This window comes from Scleropages formosus, chromosome 3, assembly GCF_900964775.1.
Source record: "Scleropages formosus chromosome 3, fSclFor1.1, whole genome shotgun sequence".
Taxonomy (NCBI): Eukaryota; Metazoa; Chordata; class Actinopteri; order Osteoglossiformes; family Osteoglossidae; genus Scleropages; species Scleropages formosus.
In genome coordinates, this window is record NC_041808.1 from 23,226,155 (window position 1) to 23,238,497 (window position 12,343).

The following is a 12,343-nucleotide window of genomic DNA, read 5'->3' on the forward strand; positions in this document are numbered from 1 at the left end:
TACACAGATTAGAGCAGCTTCTGACACACCTCCATTTATTTGCTTATTTATCTTGAAATTGGATCAGGCAGCTCCGTGCCCCCCTGCACCCCGGCTCCGCTTCCGCCCTGCTTCCGCTGACTTTAACTTGTCATCCGGCGCTATCTGGGTACAACACCTGTTCGCTCTTCAGGGTGTGTGCACTATTGGCGTGGCATCATTACCATCACGATATTCCAACTGTGGAAGTAGCGGCTCTGAGCTGTCAGCCAGGTTCTCCGGGGCCTGAAATCGGATTATGTTTGCTTACTTACCTTCATGTTACCTAAAATGACTCACACTGTACACGTTACATTTTAGATATTTACACTTTCACGCTTCTAGACAGTCATACTAAAGCAGCTCTGGCTGTGTTTTCCTCTCCAGTACAACAGAAGGTTCCCTGGGACTCACACTGCAGCCCTCGTGACACTAAGGTAGAGCCTCTATCCACCCGACGCTCTTCTGCTGCGACTCCTGGACCTTCTTGGACATTCGCTCTAGTGACTGAGGAGGCTTATATATCCCTGGTTCCCTCAGTCTTTCACAGTCAGCTACTGCAACAGCAATCTGAATATGTATGCAAAACTTGGAATTACTTTTTAGAAAAAAAAAAAAAAAAAAATGTAAAAATAAGTAAAAGGTGAATTAATACCATCTAAGAAATCCCGGTTCAGTGAACATGCAGATTGAAAAGTGTGACAAAAGATTGCCTCATCAGTATGCACATCAGAAACTGTCATGCCTCGTTATATTTTCATCATATTTTGCACAGGGTCATTTTCCTCGTGTTATCCCAGTAAATCAGCGGCAATCTTCGTAAAACAATAAGCCGCCCCGTTGAATCCCGGTCTTGCACGGCCTGTTTATCATATCTAAATCAGAATGACACCTCTCCAGTTATCTGGCAAATTATCTAATTTATGAAATATGAGTGTGTTTCTCCTCGCTTGGAGCCAGGTTAAAACGAAGAAAACTTCTTTGATCGGCAGTATGATGAAATATGTGTTTACATCAATGTTTTGAACCCCCTATTGACACGCGCTGCACTTTTTTACACACCTGAAATATATCCTGTGTTTTCTGCTTTTCATGTTTAGAATACAGTGTCGTTATTAAAGTAATTATATTCCTTCCCGGTAAGTGGAAAGATTCATGTTAATCCTTAAATGATTTTCCCTCGCTTTACCTCAGCCACGAAGCCTTTTACCCTTACAAATACTACATCTCCAGGTGTAGCTGTGGAAACTTTCCAAGAGACGAATTGCACCAGTTTATCATGTAATGAGGATTTGAAAAATATGTACAGTTCATTTATACCAGTAAGTACACACACACTGTCTGAAACTGCTTGTCCCAAGCAGGGTCGTGGCAAACCAGAGCCTAATCTTGCAACACAGGGCGCAAGGCTGGAGGGGGAGGGGACACACCCAGGACGGGACACCAGTCCATCACAAGGCACCCCAAGTGGGACTCGAACCCCAGACTCACTAGAGAGCAGGACTCGGCCAAACCCACTGTGCCACTGCACCCCCATGAATAAGTACATAATAATAATTAGTATTATTATATACTTATTCATGGGAGTGCAGTGGAATGACCTTCCCCCCTGTCACTCAGAACTGCGGAAACTCTGTCTATTTTCAAGAAGGGTCTGAAAACCCACCTTTTCCAGATCCACTTCGCCCAAGATCTCTCCAGCTCGTTTCTGGTGTAACTGTTCATGCATCAAAATTCCATAAGTATCCCCAGATACAACCTTTATTCAGCCACTACTCTGGCATTGTACTTGCTTATTTGTGTATTTTAGAATATCTAAAAAAAAATTGGTGGGAGGGTATCAGGATTTGTCTGCCCTGTGTTTTATGCACCTACTTGAACGATGGACCTCGGTGCAACAAGTGGTAGGGAACAAACTAGGTTTACTTGAGACTCATGTCTGCAGCTATGTCTCCTTCTCTCAATGTAATGCATAAATCGTACTTTTGCTGAGATGTACATTGCTTTGGACAAAAGCGTCTGCTAATTGAATACATGTAAATGTAAGTGGATTATTAATAAGAATTATTAAAATAATGAGAGAAACGAGACAGTCGCTGCTATTATCTGTGCTGTTAATCACATGCTGAAAATGTGTATTGTGTCTGAATTATAAAGTTGTTAATTCAAGCCCCAAGAAGTTCTCCAGTCGATTTCCAGCAGAATTATCAAGTCAAACTCGGTTGCTATGGAACGAAACGCAGGTCGGACACTAATACTGCAGCAGGTTGCAGAAACACATTTGGAAAGTTCACCTCTGATTGTCTTTCAGCTGCGCTATCATCTGTGCACCAATCTTTGTAAATCTGTGGCAGGAAATGCATAAATATTGTGCTCAATATTCAGCAAGTGACATGTTTTGATGATAAAATGTACGAGAAAGTGAAGATATGCGGGATTAGGAATCCGGAACAACTCGTCCAACATATTGACTGGAGAGACAAAGGGAGACAAAGAGAGACAAAGATAACCCCAGCGGATGCTGCCAAAATGCCCCGTTGAGTGTGAGCCTTATCTCCGGCCTACAGGTAAACCGTAGCACACATATGAACACACAAATTATCGCACCACAGCGGCAGCTTTCATCAGATGATTTTGACGGATGTCCATACGCAGAGTTGCGCGCCGTTTGTTCCCGCTTGCAAAGCTATCTATTAAAATCAACTTGTGGGATTCAAACTTTGTCAACATCAGATTGATCTCGGTGATTAAATATTCTGAATAACGCTGTGAAATAACTTTACTAATCTGTTAGTGCGGTTCATCAAGTTACCGTATCAGAGCAAATGACGACTGTTGACGAATTATTGCTCCGAAGTTCATCCCGACTTCTTAACTGTCGCAGACAGCAGATTCAAACCATGGCGTGAATGTGTTGCCCTGACAATCAAAACCAAGAATTCGAAACATTAGGTCCCGGATCAATTTAGCAAAGAGCTGTGTAAAATGCAATTAACCTTCGCTCTGATTTACCTGGTCAGGAGTAAAAGCAATGTAACTCAGCGCAGGCCCTCTGAGAGCTCAGATGAGGCTGAGGACATTCCATATCGTGAGGCCCCCCGTCTGTTTGGGAAGAGGGATGAAAAACAATCTGACGTAAAGATCGACATGGGGGGGGGGGGGGAGTACAGTGCGTGACTCTACAGTTGTATTTAGCCTTAACTTTAGGCACTCTGGATCCACTAGTTTGCATATTATGCTGTAATGCACCCTTGGCTAAGGTAAGATGTGGGAAAATGCCTCTGCTGGCTCCCTCCTTGTAGGGCCCAGTGCAATGATCCATGGTAGTGAAACAGTATTTCATGGACCCCAGAGGATTTTTATCTGATGCCTCCACTCGCACACTAGTGATATACTGCATGGCAGATCGAGCATCAGCGAGTCGTGGGAAAATAGAGAAAAGCTTCCGCTACCCGTGTGAAAAAGAGAAGACGGAAGAATCGTGTTCACGGAAGCCAGATTAGCGCAACGTTGACCAGTGCGAGTTCTCCGGCCCCGGGACGCGGGAGGCTTTAAACAGCCCTCGTCGATGAGGTGCACCCACGCTGGACTGAAGCGCTCAGGACCAGGCTCGGGTTCAGCGGGGGACTGTGGTCTTTCCAGGGACAGGTCATGTGCGGCAATCGCCTTCGTTCAGCTGTTCTACTAAGGCTGGTATCGGCAGCGGTCCCAGCACGATCCCAAATACATCAGTACAATCGAACAGCATAAAAGGTTATAATGTTATATAGAACAGCAGCACGTCTCATTTATCTGTTCATTATTATTAAGATCAGGCAACACTTTGCCGGCCAGGTTTGTTTGCACGTACGAGGAACCTGAGCGGAGGATATCCCTTCGGACACATTTGGCGTCACGTTAACGAAGTCCGAAAAAAGAAAAACACTACAAATATTGCAGTTGAAAGCCTTCATGAATCTATTACTTTGCTACCAGTGGAAATGACCTGTTGCAGTAAGTTTAGGAGCAAGATGCCAACAGTGGAATTTCAGTATCCGTTCAAGTGTGGGAAGGGTTTTAAATTCCTGTACTTTGTTCATCGGGTCCTTATTGTCCAGTATGGCTTCCCAGAAGCGAGCGACTGCAACGGGTGACAGCTCTGCTGGGAAGGATCTGCCACGATCTGGCCTGGCCTACACACCTCCTGGTCCTGGAGCTGCAGAGGTGCTAGAGTTTGGGCAATTCGCAGCCCGTGTTCCTCTGTGCTCAGCGGGAGGTGATGCATTGTGATCTGACCCACGCAGTGATGGAGGAGCTGATGGCAGAGTAGAATTGGATCAACAGCACTGGATTAGCCAATATTTAGTTTTAGCCTTCAGCCTTTGTCCAAGGCTACTTACAACGTTAGATTTAAACCATGCTCCTCTAAACACAAGGTGACAGCTCTAACCAGCATTGCAGCTGTTGCCATGAAATAAAGATTTCTAAAAAATTTATTGAAAAAAAAAAATAAAGATTGAATAGTTTTCCGGAAGGATTATTATTGAACTACTTTCTAACGGGCGGGTTTGGGGTTCAAGTCCCGCTTGGGGTGCCTTGTGATGGACTGGCGTCCCGTCCTGGGTGCGTCCCCTCCCCCTCCAGCCTTGCGCCCTGTGTTGCTGGGCTAGGCCCTGGGTCGCCGTGATCCCGCTTGGGACAAGCGGTTTCAGACTCTGTGTGTGTGTGTGTGCGCTTTCTAATGTCATCCCATCCATATAGTTTCACCTGTGTGGTATTATTCCACAGTCTTCACAGACTATAATGAGACCAAAGTGTAGGAAGCACTTGAGCAGGAAGCAGGGAGCTCTGTGAGCAGTTCTAGACAAGCGCTGTGTAACCAGAGTGTGTTCAACAACACAATCGAGCTGGGGGTCCCCGATGGGGGCATCGCCGCAGGCCTGAGGGAAACATGGACCACGCTCGAGGGGGGACTCCGCTGTTTGCATCTGGGTCATCACTGCACGTCCTGGGTTCGTTCCCAGCTCATTCAGGTTAACCTGCCCCCCCGCAGGGCCCCTTTGCTTGGCCCACCAGTTTCCCAAGATAGCGCAACGAAGAGAAACTCACTAAGTAGGGCACGATGACGGGGACTCCTGGCCGCCCAAGTGTCCGCCGGGGCCGCCTTTGCCTTTCATCCATCCCCGCGTCCCTACGGTCAACCGGGTGCCCAGCCGGGGCTCCCAGGCCATCCACGCACAATGATGTGTGCACATGGGTCAACGGGGGTCCTGTCACGGAAGGGATCTTAAACCCGCGGCTTCCCTGTAGTGTCCTGCTTTATAAATAGGCAGAATTTTTCATGAGGGTTATTTATGAAGTCTGATTTAAAAAAAAAAAAATTAAACAGAAAGCATCTCCTAAGCAACATAGTAATACAACACCAAGGGGCGGAGCCTTTGAAAAGCCTCTCCTGCTGCTGCCTCCCACGTCTGTTTGGCCCACATTGAAAGTGGCACAACAGGTCGTGATGTTTAAATATAGCTGTGCTCCAGTACATGCGAACACCCAGGTGCGCGTCCGCGAACGCAGCTCACCGCAGCAGCTGGGCACCTCCGGCCCACAGCGAGGAGCAAGGGGAGACCTCGGCCGTCACAAAACGACCTCGTTGACCGCAAACACATCCATCCTGGAGTGCAACCGAACAGAGAGCACACGGTTCATCGGGCTCGATATCGGGAGCCGCGTGCGTGGGTGCGGAGGGCGGCGGCGTGCTTCTCCTCCAGGAGGCGGGGGGTCCGCATAGCAAATCACTCTCGCTCACTCCGACCACGTCAAACATCGGCAACAAAAACATGAGGAAAACGAGTGGCTTTTGTTGCACACCGTTAAAGTGCAGGTTCTTGGAGAGAAGGGTGGGGGACGAGCTCCATGCTGGTGGCGAACATGAGAAGAGCATCACTGCGATGGAACATCTGCAAGAAAACTCGTTCGGTGTTTGTTGGATTTATAAAACAAATGTAGGTAGAGCAAAGACATGGTTCTCGCTCTCTCTCTCTCTCACACACAGTCCCTTTGCAGATTGGAATTTTGAATGTCACAGGACTCAGAAGCATGTGTCGCAGTGTAGGATACTTCTAAATTGCGCTTCTCATCTGAAGGTCACTTACCTCCTCGCTTCGGTTTGTCCGAACGTCGCCGCAGCGTCCTCGCGGAAACGCGGTGAAAAGATTCCTCACGTTGTCCTCGACGCAGCTTTGAACTTTCCTGAAAAATGATAGAGAGGCCCACGTGCTGCATGCGCTCCCAAAAATCAAAATGCGTGGGCACTTTTAAAGGAGGAATGTCGTTCGGGGTGCCGCGGCGATGCTCCGCTTCCGAACCCAAAGGACGTCCAGCGACAGCAAAAACACAAGGAAACGAGGCTTTTGTTACACACCGTTCAAGTGCAAGTTCTTAGAGAGGAGGGTGGGGGACAGTAAATCGGGCTTCAGAAGGAGATGTTTGGAAAAACTCTCCTATGACCTTTGCCTGAAAAACATAACCTGACATGTGATGTAGAATACAACGATTTGCAGCGATGGGATGGTCGTACGGCGCAGCGCAACTCCGTCCACCCTCAAACTCACACTCATTTCTCCTGCGCGGCTCTCCCGGCCGTGTCGCGAACTCATCATTTGTGTACGTTATTTCCACATTGACGCCATGTGACCGCAGTGCAAATTCTGAGCTGCACCTCATTTGGAATTCAGTCAGGTGTCATATGTACCCTATACAATATTCACACATCCACCCATCATCAGGAGCTGCTTGTCCAATGCAGGGTTATGATGGCCCGCAGTTCTGCGAGGAGGTATCGTGTGCGAGGTAGGGTACACCCTGGATGGGATGCCAGTCCATCACAGTGCATTGTATACAGTATTTTTGCTTTAATCTGTAATAGCAGAGAAAGACTGAGACTCGGTTAACCGATTCAATCGACTCAGTTGATTCTGAAGGGAAACTAGCTGGATTTTTAGATCGTTCGCACCGCCAATGGGAGCTACTCACCACTGTTTATTCAGCAGCTCAGCACAACCTTTTTGATGGCGGCTGCTTATCTGCCGGCGACTGCAGTTGGGTCAATCTTCCGGCCGAGCGATGGAAATGCCAGGGCACATCGGAGATGACGCGCAGCGTTGAGAAATGATCACCTCCACGTGAGACGAAGACTTTAGGCATGCTGATGTACCTGGCGTACCTAGTAGCTCAGTCGCTCGCAACAAGCCAAGGACCTTCCATAACAAGAATGCGGCAAAACATTTCCAACAGAGGTCCTGTGATGAGATATAATGCTATTATTATGGAAGGAGACGGTCCCCTCGCTCCCGACATTGGGAAATATTATAGGGGGATACGTCCCCCCCACCTCCTATGCCCTTATACGAAGAGCACTTCAAGCTCAGAGTAAAAGAATAGAAGTGCAATATCTCCACTACAAGCAAATCCTCAGTCCCTTCGCTTCCAAAGGGCACTCCTGATTTTGAGGACCGCGCCTGGCTTACAAGCTAGATTTCAGCTTCGCGGAAAGAAGCGCGGTCAACGCGGAAGAACAAAGTGCGCGCTGACACGTCCGTACCTTTCCCGTCATTCCACCGGCAGGGGGCTGGATTGGTCTCGCAATTCTGAAATTCGACGATAAGGACCTCGACAAGTGATAATATGCATCTGTCCGTTCGCCTTTCTTTACGTCTGCCTTTAAAGGGACTTCTGAGCGACCTGCGATTCCCAGCACACGCTCCACTGCGAAGGGGCGGCAGCGAGCAGCGAGACAGGTGTGACTGCCGTTGGCAGAGTGACAGCAGGTAGCACACCCTCATCAGAGACTCCATCGGGTGAAATTAGGCCCCCTGCAGCGTACCCTCTTGGAAACGATCCTCTTCTAAAGCGACTCACGGGTTTCGGTGTGTTTTGAGGGCGATCCGCGGCGCCGGGCTACGCCGGCGGCGGAACACCTGCTCCAGAGCCGTCGCGGGCCGCTCGGGGTCCGCCTCATGAAAATGCAACATAGGTGCCTACAAGGACAAAAAAGGTGTGTGATGGTACATGAATTATGCGCATTCATTATGTGGTGTCTGTGGGAACGGGCTGTTCGGGAACCTGAGCGGGTGTGTGTTATTTCTGCACCTTGCCTCTGTAAACACTATTTGTGTGGTTCGCACAAATCGCACAATGAGCAGCAGTCCGTCCAACACTCTGCCGTTGTTGTTGCACCCAGTAGGGGCCAGGCGCACACACACACACACACACACACACACACACACACACACACACACACACACACACACAGAGCACCCCCTCTGGTTCCACATCCCATACAGCCTGTCCAGGGGGGACTCGATTAGCCTCCACTTGGCTTCATTACAATTAAATGGCACCGGGTTCTCTCTGCAGCTTTCTGATTTGAACAATACCCATCATGCCTGATGGCTATTGCAGGGGGGCCTGCGCGTGCCCTCATTTGTTCGGCGCTCCACCGACTGCCAGCTCCTGCTGGACGAGGGACGGAGCAGCATTCGCGTCCGGGACGGCTGACCGCAGTGCGGCTCCTCTGTTTGAGGGACGAGGTGCGGCTGCAGGTGCGTCCTGGTCCTGTGCGAGGGTCCGAGTGGAGGTGTGCCTCATCTCAAAGTGCTGCACTCACCGCAGTCCCACCAGTGGCAATTATGTCCTGTCAAAGGCCACTTCATGCGTGTGTCTGACATTCCAGCTCGTTTCCTCTCCCTTATCTTAGCTTCAGTTCATTGCTGGTGCTTTTATCCCAAGTGGCTTTGCCTGTTCCCACAAGTGAATATTTTGCTGGAGGATCTCAGGTAGAACATCTGGACAACCCAAAACTTCTCAGGGTTTGACCCAGCAGCCTTAGGGTCGAAATGCAGGTCCTTAACCGCTTCGCTTCCTGACGTTTGTGTTACCGGAGAAAGGAGAGATCGATATCGAGCCTCTTTTCCTCTCCGTGGGAAGGTACCGTCAGACAGACCCTGCGACCCCCCGGTGTCGTCCTTGTTTCAGGGATGCACTTCAACCTACGCTGTAACCCATTGATGGAAATGACCTCTGACCCCGTAACCCTCAGCTTGGACACGATAACTGTCCGCCGAAATGTGTCGAAAAAGTTAGGAGATTTGTGTGAGTGAGCGCTTGTGGATTATCTGCAGGCCGCGACACCGTGTCCTATCGGTATCACACTTCAACTCATGAAGACTGCAAAAACCCAAACTTGAATCAGATGGCAGCACTGCGATTAAAGGGAGCACACACTGTCCTTGCTGACCCACCAGACAAGTGGAGTTGTGCAAACCACCGAGGAATTGCACCGCGCTGCTGCTCCCCCCACCTCCAAGGCTTCTGAAAGTTTAATCATATATTCTGTCCTAAACCCACTGCCACTGAGGATGAATATGTGATTTGTGAGGACCTGGGATCGCGGCACTGAAAGTGAGATCGCGAGAGCCATCAAACAGAATGTATGACAAGCGCTCGTTTGTTACTCTTAGCTTCTTCCCAGACATAAAAGATAGATCAGAGCCAAGCAAAGAAGTGGGATGTTAATTAAAAACAGCAGCTCCCCCTCCACCGGCGAGAATATGATTTTAAAAATTAAATGCTCATCTTGTAATTCTCACCGATAACTGACTAATAAGGGGGTAATATAAGGGGGTCAGCATCTCTTCAGCAACAGATGTTGAACGAGATGTCTGCTTTCATTGATACAGAAACCTGAGCGTGGACGGCAGAGCTGAGCACTGAGCCAAAATCCATCTGTGTCGTACAGTATGCAGTGTCTGTCCAGACGGTCACGTAACGCGCCGCTTTATTGCCTTCTCTAAAGAAGAGACTCTTCTCTTTACTGCAGCTTAGAGTACTTCATGTCATAGTTCATTGTTCACCAAGTTTCAAGGGTTTCACTTGCGAATGGGTTCGACTGGCTTATTCACCCCTCGTTAATTCTAAGGATGTACAAGGAAAACAACAAACAAAGATAATGTTGCAAATTAGAAAAAGCAAAACAACAGTATGTTGCAGGCAGATTCACGCTGTCCAGCTTCTCTGCTTAGAAAAGATGCAGTACATTAGAGCTTCATTTTAATGAGGGGATAAAGCTCCAGAGCAATTTTAACACTGGTGGCATTGCTATGGAAACAGTGCCAGGAGAGAGCGCGTCGATCTCAAGGTTCCCACAAGGGGGCGCTCGACCTCTCTGCTAAATGTAGCCGTTTCGGCAAATTGTGAAAAGTTTCAGGTATTATGCGGATGTACCGTGTGACGTGTCATACAAATAAGGCCGACGCAAGAAAGCGTGGTTGAAAAAGACTGTTTACCTGCGGTGCGTGCGATCTGCGATGTGCGCAGAATGCCGACGGCTCACGGTGCGACGGTGGCGCCGGCGAGCGGCTCCCCCGCTGCGGCTGCTGCTGGGCCGTTACCGCTGTTTAATTGGCTCTGCCGAAACAAAACGAATAGCACCAGTGCTGACCAATCGAAGCAAACCAAACTGTTGCTGGAAAAAAATAGAATTATTGTTTTACACACTATCAAGAATGGTACGATACTGTTTAATATTCAGCATGCAAATGAAGGATGCCCTAGAGATGGGTCAGATGTTTATAAATCCTGGATGAAGGAGTTTTACAGCAGGACTACTGTAGGTGTAGAACTAGAGCACATGAATGGGCTTGAATTACTGCAGGGCCTTTCGTGCTTCTCCACCTTCACGTCCTTCTGGGGTTGGACTGGAGTTGCAGGGTTCAGAGGGCTCCGCAGACAGGGGGCGCTGTTTCGGAGCGGCACCTTAACACGGCTTCTTTGCTTCCTGTCTTCGGCGGGGCTACTTTCGAGAAGATGCTGTTTAAGCTTATTTTTGAGCCACGCACCGGAGCCTCCAGACTGGTGACCGAACCCAAAGGGTGTCCAGTTCACCGTCAGCCTCTCTCATCCTCTCCAGCTCAGTGCAGGTATCACCACGTTAGCCCAGGTTTACTCTGTCTCTCTCACACACACACACACACACACGTGCACACAAAAGGCAATTTCGAGTGACCAGTTCAACAGAAACACGTCTGGACCGTGGAAGGAAATCCATTGAAACGGTGCTACCTGCTGCACCATCATGCCATCCCTGCATCTATTTCATTAATTAGAATGTGCAACGTATGCCCTCTAGGTCCGACACTTGATGTATTTATTATTTCCCTTTGCTGAGGTAATTCTACTAAAGAGCAGGGATTCTACAAGCTGTTTCCTCACACCCCAGAACAGGAGCAGGAGAACATTTTGGCACCGTGGAGAAATGGTGACACGGCTGACTGCTGCTCGCTTGCTATAGCGAGCGACTCGCAGTAACTTCCCATTCACTGAAAGGCACACATGAAATGTTGACGCGAGGACCGACAGTTTCCAGACTGCTTATTTATAGCGCTGCCCAGAGCCAGTGGCCACCTCCTGTTGGGAAACAGTAGCTCCCGCTTACAAATATTACCGCCCGTCAGAGTGCAGCCGCTACTGGCCGTCCATTTCCACATGAAACACCAGGAAAAGACGTCCAGCAGAGATGCTTCAGCCCTGCGTTTCCCATCATGCCATTCTCCAGCCCCATCACACTGACGGCTTCCCCCCGCCACACTCCTTCAGCACATCATCAGATTCGGAGCCCCCGTTCCTCCCAGAGACCCCGAAAGGGAAGCGGTTGGGGATCTCCTCGAACAGCCAGCACCGTCTCCTCAGGGCACGTCCCACTTCCGGGTGACCGCGCCACCATCAGGGCGGCACTGCGGCCCGCATCCACAAGCGACCGGGCTCATACGAGACAACTAAAAGCCCCTCTCATACAACAGCATTTGTCAGCTTAGCTTTGCAGCAGCGCATCTCCCACTTCCTGAGCCTCACATTACCGGTGTATTCCTGGGGGTTCCTGAGGAGCTCGAACATGCAAATGCGCATCGATGTTGGCCTGAAGATATGGAGTTTTCCCCCGCGCCGGAACGGAACCCCTGAGTGAGCTTCACCAGCGGAACCACTCTAGTAAATACCCACGGGCAGATGTGTGAAATTACGGCATCCGGGAGCGCGTGAACTTCCCCGGCACATTCCAGAGTAAGGGCGACCGCCACCCTGAATTTAACGGCACTGCTTAACTCAGCGCGCGCGCTTTAACGGGAACTCTCGGCTGGAGGAGGTACAAAGCACAAAAGCCCAGACCTTTTCCAGCTGCGTCTTTGCCGGCTGCCGTGTCTGTTTCCACTCATCGCTACAAATGAGCGATCAAACGCAGAGCGCTAACTAGGAGCTGCCGTGCTGCCACGCGGTAAATTTTGTCTGGCGCCTGTGC